Here is a 9,880-nt window from a genome sequence, read left to right as displayed (position 1 = left end):
ATCCTATTCTAATAGTAATAATAAAAAATATTCTGTAGATCACTTCTGGTTTAAGTCTATTTAACTTCGTCATCTTCCCACCTTCCATTTCTATGCTATAGACTTGTCTACAACACAGAGCCTCAGACACTGTAGCAAACGTTATAGACCCACAAACAGAAATGAAGCGTTTAGTGACAAAAGATTTTCTGCTAAAACCACCATGCTTATCTCCCCGAATACCAAGTACGTAAACTAACAGCCTGACAAAAGCACTCTAGCAGCAAAAGCTTGCCTACATCTGGGACTTAGATTAATTTTTGTCAATTAGACGGTGCAATTGCTTCTCCCGACACGTACACACCCACCCTTTCTAATATAGCCAGACCAGCACCTCTCCGGCCCAAACATATCTGCACCATTACAAAAACTTCTCCCTAAAGGAATGCTTTTCTCCCTTCTAAAACCACATTTGTGCAACTAATCTGCTACAAACATGGCTGGCACAGAAAAACACCTGGTTGACAAAGCTGTATAGCCAACATCAAGGGACATCAAAAACATTTTGAGCCAGCATGACACATCCAAAGCTTTCCACAACATACTCCACTGGTGAAAGAGCAAAGTACTGTAATGTCAGTGTGAATCAAACAAATCCTCTTCCCAAGAGGAACAGAACTGCGGGGACCAGACGAAGAGGCTTTGACCACTCCTACTCCCACAACTGCCATGTAGTATGCTCCCAATCCTGAAACCACAGCCAAAAATACACCACAAGGTTCAGTCCAGTCTGCTCTCGAGTACATGAGATTCGTGCCCAAAATTCAGCATTTAAGCATGTACCATGGGTGGCAGTCAAGTCACTATGATTGAATTCAGCAGCATGGATTAAGAAACAAGGTCAGCAGATTAACTTCTATTACCTATTCATGAACTAAACCACGCTTCTGCACAGCAGGGACAGGAGGATACCATCAATCTTTAACCAAACGCTTCCACCCAGGCGCTGCACTCAGTCTGAATCAAACAAGCTGCTGACTAGTTCACACTTGAGCCCACATCCCAAAACACCACCTCACAGCATTCACACCTAGTATACCAGCCAGGAGATGCTGCTGGAGCAAAACTGGTATTGATGACCACCTACCTTCAGCACAAGGTGCCAGCAGAGGGCAGCAGACTTTTCCTGTACAGCCTATAGTTTCTAGTCCACTATTTTATATCCATTCATGACTACAAGGTTATTCCAGAAAGGTCATTTTGAGCAGCTAGCAACATTTGTTGCTCCATACCAGATGATATGGGTCAGCAAAAGAACTCCATGGCATAGGGCTCACCTAGGTAGCCCATAAGCCATGCGCTCACTCGTGCAAGCACCAAAGCACTGCTTCCTACTTGAAGCAAGATCTCCTTTTCAAATCAATATGAATACAAGATGCCTGGAAAATAACAGATTCATAGTACAAGGCTGTAATTTTTCTGCAAATCAAGTTACTGTCCATAGTTTTTACCGCTTTTAGGAGAAAGCAGCAACACAGTAGAGCTCGCCTTTTTTTTTAGTTTAAGTATGATTTCTAGCATGCCAAAGAACTTTGGCTTTTTTAACCTAGAAGCCAGTTTTTTGAATACATCAATTCAAACATTTTAAAAAAGAAACACAATTGCTTGTGACTACGAATTGCCACATCCACTGCAAAACATTAAGGCTACAAAGAACGTGCCACAGTGCCACCTTATTGCCCCAGCCCACCTCCAGCTGCCCACTGGAGAGCCTCAGCAGCACTGGGAAAGGGAAATCCATCCCATGAGCTGCCCACAGCCTCCTGGGAGACACAGAGTCACTTCAGCTTTGCCCAGCTGAGGTGATTTGCGCCTCATGGGATCAGAAAGTTATTTTGCCACCATCTCCATTAATCTTTCCATTCAGGTAGACTCACTGGGCCCAATTAGGGATGTGATATTAATTTCTGTAGAATCAGGGGGCCACAGTAGGAGTATGAGATTTACTGGTGCATCCTGTTAACCAGTAGATTGAAAGGAAACAGAAACTAGATCAGATGGAAACACGCTTACTTTTTTCCACTGAAACTCTCTCAGCAGTATTTAGCAGCACTCAACCTACTTCCTACACAATCTCGTTGCTGTCATTTCTTTTGACAGTCTGTCAGCATGCTTGTGAATCTGGAGATTAAGGAACTAATGTCTGGGAAGCAAAAGAGCTGGACTTTTTCCTCTTGATGCCACCTACAGTCAGAACTTTTATGATCTAACCAGCAAGGTGCACAGTGACCAGCTTAGCAACAAGTACCCCCAATTACTGGCATCCTGCAGGAATTCCTAATCAACTGTATATTTTCACTTACAAGTATGCACTTAAAGGTGACTTTGATTTCTCATGAAACACCCTCATTCTTCCTTTTTTAGCTCAGGGCATGGATTAGCATCTACAAACAGCTTTGGGTTTTCTGCTTTCCTGTATTCCAGAATTCCTGTCTGAGAAGACATTTTATATCAAAATATGCATGCAATTAGTTCCTTCCAAATGAGTAAGTTTTAAATACCACTGGCTCCAAGCAGATGATGCTCTGTTTTGCATCGACAAACACAGAGTCGATAGCTATAAATCCTGAAGTGAAAGGATCCTGTTTTCCTTGCCCAGTTTCTTAATAGAAACCAGTATTCACACCAAAATACAAAATGGTTGTAGCAGACAGACTTTATACTAATATCTAAGTTCTGCTTCAACTGAAATACTAGTAGGTACCCAATCTGTTAATTTCCAAGATGAACACTATCACGGTCACCCGCAGTGTTGAGAAATACATTCCATTGTTTAGCAAGAATGGAAACATTCATTAGACACACTTCACAAGACTATACTCAGCATAACGTAGGTGCTCCTACAAGTTTAATTCATTTGAAATAGGAGTCGTTTAAGCTGAAGGTACCCAGTAGGTGCCTATATACAACTAAAATGCATTCCTACAGCTTCCTGCCCAGCCATTCATACGACTTCAAAGAGTTAGGACACGTACCTTACGCGGCACTAAAAGGGTCTAATTTTCCAACTACAAGCACTCAATTTTCTACAAATTGGTGTTTTTCTTGGGGGGAAGGAGGGAAGAGGAGAAGAGAGGGGGGAGCATCCCGTGCAGACAACTTTGGCACTACATCACTCATTCGAAACTGTCGGCCTAAAACATTACAAAGCCACATGGATCATGCAAACAAAAATCTGTGTAGCTCGTTCGGCTGAAGCTTTCGTCTCCACTAACCTACCGGCGCCTTTCGGCATAAAAAGCAACAGAAGATGTACCATCAACAGGTCATCTGGCTGCTGCTTTGTAAAAAAAAAAAAAAAAAAAAAAAAAATTATGAAAAGCTGCTGAACAGAAACCGGAAGCAGCCTTTTTTTACCCCCGGCTCTACCCCCGCCCCCGACACATGTTCAAAATGGAAAAAATAAAAAATCCATCGTCCTTCGGATGCAGAACCGCCACCTCTGTCTAGCTGAAATGCTTTGTAATTTTACTTGGCAAGTAGTACATTTTCAAGGCAGAGGAATCCCAGCAAAAACAAATCGGTGGCCTTTAAAATGTAAGGCCAGAAACACGAGCATTACAGCTAGACTGCTTTTTGCACGTATTCTAGAAGCCGCCTTTTGCAGAGGTGAAGTAGCTACAGTTTTTGAGGGGGTAGTTAAAAGAAAAAAAAAAAAAGAAACAAGCTTTCAGTATAAAAACATAGGAATTGCTTTAAAGTATCTCCTTTAAAAGACAAAAAATATTCAGCTGAAAACACAACTGCTCCTCCTCTCCTCTGCCTTTTAAAAATCTTCCTCATGGCTGTTACAGGCAGAAATGTCCCCCTGCTATTAGCTCTTCCTGAAACCGCATTATTTAACTACGTGGAAAAAAAAAAAAAAAGGGGGAGTGAAAACAAAAACCCGACGAAAGTTGCGCCGGAGAGCAGGCTGCTCACAAAAGAGCCAAGGCTGAGGATACGGGAGCGAAAACCTGCCATTCCCCCCGGAAGCTTAAAATTAAAAGGACACAACTTACCTACCAGCTATCTGGATTCTTCCAGAGTAAAACAACATCAAATTTGGAAACGCTAAGGAAAAAAGAAAAAAAAAAAGAAAAGGAAGCTTTCCCACCAAGACTTCGCAGGTTAACAACGGCAAAACAAAATCCCCCTTTGTTTTGTTTTCACCCGCCTGCGTGCTGCTCCCATTCAACGCTCCGACACAGGGGGCTGCGATAAATAGATCCTGGACTTTGGGGGGGACACGACTGTCTCCTCCCCGAAAAAAAAAAAAAAAATAACACCACCACCTCCAAAAGAAACCCACCTCCCGAATTCAGCAAAACCTCGGAGTCCAAATACCGAACGACTTTCCCCCCACACCTTTTTTTTTTTAAAGCGATGTTTTTCCCGAGGGCAGGCGGCTCGGCAGCCGCTCCATGACAAAGAGCTTCGCCAGCACATCCAGCCCCAGAGCGGGGCTCGGTCAACTCCGAGTGGGTGGGAAAAAGAAAAAGACAACAACCACAGCAAAAACCCCAACAAACTCCCCAAATACCCAGGGAAAAAAAAAAAATAAATAAAACAGCAACAAAAAGGCAGCCCTGCCGAGAAGCAGCACAAAGAGCGCAGGGCGGCGGGGAAGGGGTGTGAGAGTGGGGGGGAAGCAGCCGGAGGAAGGGGGCAGGCCCCCAGGCCCCCTCGCGATAGAGGCGGCTCTGTCGCGACAGGCGCGATACTCACCCTAAGGAGAAAGGGAGCAGGCGGAAGAAGCACCCCGACGCCAGCAGTCGCAACTCCCCGAGGCGGCGAGGGAGGAGAGGCCGCGAACGCAGGGAGGGGAAAGGGGCAGCCTCAGCCTCCGTCGCCGTCCCCTCACGAAGGACGATAACACCGACTGGGCGAGAGGGGAAGGAGCCTCCGCAACGCTCCCCCCCGCGCCCGGGGGCTCGGGCCGGCGCTGCGAGCGACAGGCCAGGAAACAGCGGCGGTAGCTGCTGGGAAGCGGCCGGAGAGAACAACCCGATCGACGCCGCCCTCACAACGGCCTCGTCCTCCGCCGCCACTGCTTCGCCTCACCGCGCCGCCCGCTCTCTGGATCGGCCGCCGCCGCGCGCTCGCGCACCCCACTGGCCGGGGCGGGGCGGGGCGGGGGCGGGGCATCGCGCCTCACGGCGTCCCACCCTGCGGCATGACGGGACTTGTAGTGCCGCGACCTGTACGGGTGCGTGGGGGCGGTGCAAGTGTGTGTACGCGGGTGTGCCCACGTACGGATACACACGTACATACCTGTACGTACATATACCCCTGTGTGTACGTCGTATACCCGTGTGTGTACGCGCATTTTTGTGTGTATATTATAGAATCATAAAATGGTTTTGGTTGGAAGGGCCCTTTAAAGGCCACCTAGTCCAACCCCCTGCAGTGAGCAGGGACATCTTTAGCTGCATCAGGTTGCTCAGAGCCCCGTCCAGCCTCACCTTGAATGTCTCCAGGGATGGGGCTTCTACCACCTCTCTGGGAAACCTGTGCCAGTGTTTCACAACCCTCATCGTAAAAAATTTCTTCCTTATGTCTAGTCTAAATCTACCCTCATTTAGTTTAAAACCATTCCTCCTCATCCTATTGCAACAGGCCCTGCTGAAAAGATTGCCCCCGTCTTTCTTATGGGCCCCCTTTAAGTACTGAAAGATCCCCCCGGAGCCTTCTCTTCTCCAGGCTGAACAACCTACATATGTCCGTATATATACATATATGTACATGTACATGTATATATGTGTGTATACACACATATATGTGTATATATTGTGTATATATGTACGTGTATGTATGTATATATGAGGTGTATATGTATGTATATATCTATATGTTTCTGCACATGCATACACTCATGTGTATATATGTATGCACATGCACACATGTATACATAAATATGCATGTGTGTATCTATAACACATGTATGTATATACACACATATTGCACCTGCTGTGGGGTGCCATCATTTGCGGCGGGACGGTCCTGCCATCAGGGAGCCCAGCTCCAGCAAGCAAAACCCGAAACACAGCCCTCCATCATCCCGGGTGCGGCTTGGCCGTTCTGGGAGCTGGGGACCGCTGCTGAGTGGGGCTGCAGCACGCTCCCAGGGCAGGGACACAGTGAGTGCTCTACCTTCCTCCAGTAAAAGTTGGTTTTCCAAACATCTGCGCACATTTATGGATCTCGGTCCTGGCCTTCGGGTCTTTGCTGTGCAATGTTGGGGTGATATACTGGGGATAGATGGCAGGGCAGCAATCCCCACCGGCTTGGATCCAGCACCAGCAGCTACAGCTACGCACCTGTTTAAAGCTTGGGAGCCTCGCATTGCTCAGAGAATTTGGACAAGAGATGTTTCCGCTGATGGATCCCTTAGAGGTACAACAAAACCCTCCAAAATACTTGTTACAGGGATGTTTCTCCATGAGCAACCCTCCCCATCTCTGCAAACCAAAGCCTCTCTATTTCTTAATAACAACGTCAGGCATGGTGGAATAAGAAAACTCACTCGCTAGAAATCAGGAGTGATGCTCAAAGGCTGTCACACAGGCTCAGGACTGAGTATGAACTGGTTGGAGTGGCTGCTGCCTGGCGTGAAAGCCTGATGCCACTCGGGCTCACACCCAGCGCTGCTTTGTGGATTTTTAGCCTCATTTGTTTGCCAGAGTGAAACAAGCAATCCTGAATATTATAACCCGTGGCATGCTGCCCCGATCCTGTCCAGATACATCTTGTTATGTGTGTGTTGGTGCTTAAATAACTATATAAAAACATACTTCAAGCAAGGCAGGGAGATTGCTTTGTACCATAGACTGCTCTGGCAGTACTGCTGCTGCTGACTGTTATAGTGGTCCTCCAAGAGCATCTACTTTTCAAAATATATTCTTGAAATAAACACTATTTCCACTGAAAGACCCCTCTAGCAATGGAAAGAAAGATTACATTAATTGATTTTGTTCTATGTTTTCCATAGCTTAAGGGAAATCACAGCCTGACTGTGGCCTTCAAACTTATTTTTGTTCTCTTGTGCATAGTGGGAAACAAATCAGCAGATTTTTAAGGGAAATGGCTTTTACCACTGCATCACTCAGAAAACAGCATGGTCTGTCCCAGCACGACATACAAAGTCCTTGGAGACGCTTTTGTCGCCATTACACCAAGACCGGCTGAAGAATTAGCAAGGGTTAGAAATATTAGTGGTGCCGGGCTGTATAAGCACAACTCTACCAGTCGTTAACCTGAGTTTCATTGGCCTGGGATCTTTAAAGAGAGATTAAGAGATATAACTCACAGCTCCCAGATTATAAGAACAAAAGGGTCAGGGTGATCATCCCTTCTGACCTCTGGCTCATAACCCGGGCATCCTGAAAATAGCTTTTGCCTCAAAGGCGGTATTTCTTTCAAAGAAGCATTATAAAAAGAAGAAAGAAGCAAAAAATAGCCCTAATGGTAAATCCACCTGGACTTTTGGTGACTGCTGCAAACAAAGCGCGGTGTTAAAACTGAGCTCTCCGTGGAGTGTTTATTAGTTTGCCTTTGGATTTGCTGTAACTTTGTTCTCCATGCTTAGCAGCCCATTATCTCTGCTTTATTTCCAACCTAGGTATTTATAGCCCTCTGATCGAGGCATCCTTTAATCTCCTCTTTGCTGAGCTACTGATACCAGCATCCCCTAATCCTTCATTATGGGACAAGTTGTACCCTCACCCTTGAGTAGGACATATCCCGCATCTCTCCATAGTTGCCGGAGATGAGGCTTCCCATGGGACTCAGCCACGAGGGAGTAAGGAGTGAGCATGCAGGCACATGGGAGACGGGTGGCGGGTGACGGCAGCGCAGGGGTGTGGGTGGAGAAGCTCCTCGCATGAGCCCCGGCACCAAAAGCCTCCTGGGTCCCGCCTGGGGAGAAGCCATGTCTCTCCTCCCAGGGACCAGACACTTACTTCTCCAGGATTGGGGGTAAAAGCTGGGGGAGATGGTATGGGAAAGAAGGTGAGGGATAGGTGGGAAGCCGCTGCAATCACAGGCAGGCATCATGCTGGGATATGCCCAGTGCTGCCTGACCCCTGCATGCTGCCTTACGTGCTCGGAGTTTCGTGTGTAATGAATCACTTGCCACACGTGTGATGTAACATGACAGTGTTAATAGATCTCATTACTATCCAATTTACTACGGGAAACTGAGGTGTGGAGGGGTGAATATTATGCCTGGGGCATACTGGGGCTAGATTGCAGGAGACCTCATGCTGCTGTCCCACGCTTACTTTACTGAGCCAGACAGGAATTAGGAGCAGCTGTCAGAAGCATCCATGGAAGATGTTGAAGAAAGCCTGGGAGGAGAGGATGAACTCAGCATTCATGGTACACAATCTTGTCCCTAGTATTCACGTCCTGATGCAGCAAATAGTTCCTCTTGCCTTTCAAGGAGTCCTGCTCGTCTCCAAAGAGCTGCTCTGGGCTGCTGTCACCCGCTGCGCTCTTCTGCAGTGGTTGATGGATTTAACACTTTGACCCTCGGGAAGCTCTTTCCTGATTTCACCCAGCTGTGCTGCCCTCCTGCCGAAGCCAAAGCGCTGATGAGGGATTTCCAGTATCCCAGCATCCCTGCTGCAGCCTTGTCCCTGCTGCCTTGGGATGAGCCCTGGGCGCCAGCGGTGCCAGACCCGAGCCTGGCCCTGTCCCAGGAGAGCATCTGCAGCATCCACAGCAGAATCAGGGTTTGCATCCCACGGCTGACCCTCTTTTATTTAGCTCTAAATTAGCACCTTCATGATGAATAGCCTTTGATGGACTTCTTTCTCATGAATTGGCCTGATCCCTTCTTACATTTGTGCAAGCATTTATCCTTTGCACATACCCCCCCCCCACCCCACCGCCCCCCCCGGCAGTTCCCTTTCTGATCTCCATCCTGCCTTGGGGTTCATTTCTTTCTCAAGCACAGTTCAGAGGAGGCTGAAGAGACAAATCAGCTTTACAAAGCATTCCTCTTGTAGGAGGAACAATTTGCAGAAAGCTCTTCTTTGCCACTTTAAAAAAAAAAAAAAAAAAAAAAAAGAAAAAAGAAAGGAAAAGAGGAAACAGCTGAGTTTGATAGCTGCTTTTGGTATTTCCTTATATTTAAAACATGTGCCTTGCTATGGAAAAATAGCAACCACCACTTGAGGCTCACAGTCCTCTTCAACATGCCCAGAGGTCTGGAGAAGCTGGTGCTGAAAACTGAACTTCATAACTCATCTACCTGCTGGCAGGAAGCCTGGGCACTGGTTTTCCCTCTGATCCTGCCACATCCCTTTGTCCCGTAAGCGTGTACCACTCCATGGTGAGACAGCAGGGAGCCGAAGCATAAAACATAAAAGACTCAGTCTTTTGGGGGAGCCAAGCTGTCCTGAGGTGACCCAGCACCATGTATAATTGGTTGGAGAAGGGAGAGTAGGTAGGCAGAGCATCACCTCTGCTGATCCACCTCATTTCAGACCATTTTTTCCCTCCTGGCCCTGAAACTTGGAGACACTGCCCAGCGAAGTGGAGTTCTGAAATTGTCTTTGATATTTAAACAACTATTTTCTGCTTTCTGACAGCCACATACTGTTCCATTGCTCGTGTTGAACAGGCTTTCTGAGTCAGATACGAAATAAAAAGACACATGGTCCCCTCTAATGTTCCCATCAGAGCACGTATGGTTCTGTGATCTCACTGCAGTGTCGAAGAAGCAGTAAAGGCTCTTGGCCAGGTTTCTGCACTGCTCTAAACTGCATATAGCCCCAACAGCAACAGCTCATTCATGCCGTTCCGCTCCCATCTATGCTATTAAATAAAATGACCCCAAGCCTGAATGGCTTGACTG

The sequence above is a fragment of the Leptosomus discolor genome, chromosome 2, assembly GCF_034619465.1.
Source record: "Leptosomus discolor isolate bLepDis1 chromosome 2, bLepDis1.hap2, whole genome shotgun sequence".
NCBI classification, from domain to species: Eukaryota; Metazoa; Chordata; class Aves; order Leptosomiformes; family Leptosomidae; genus Leptosomus; species Leptosomus discolor.
This window is presented reverse-complemented; position numbering follows the sequence as displayed.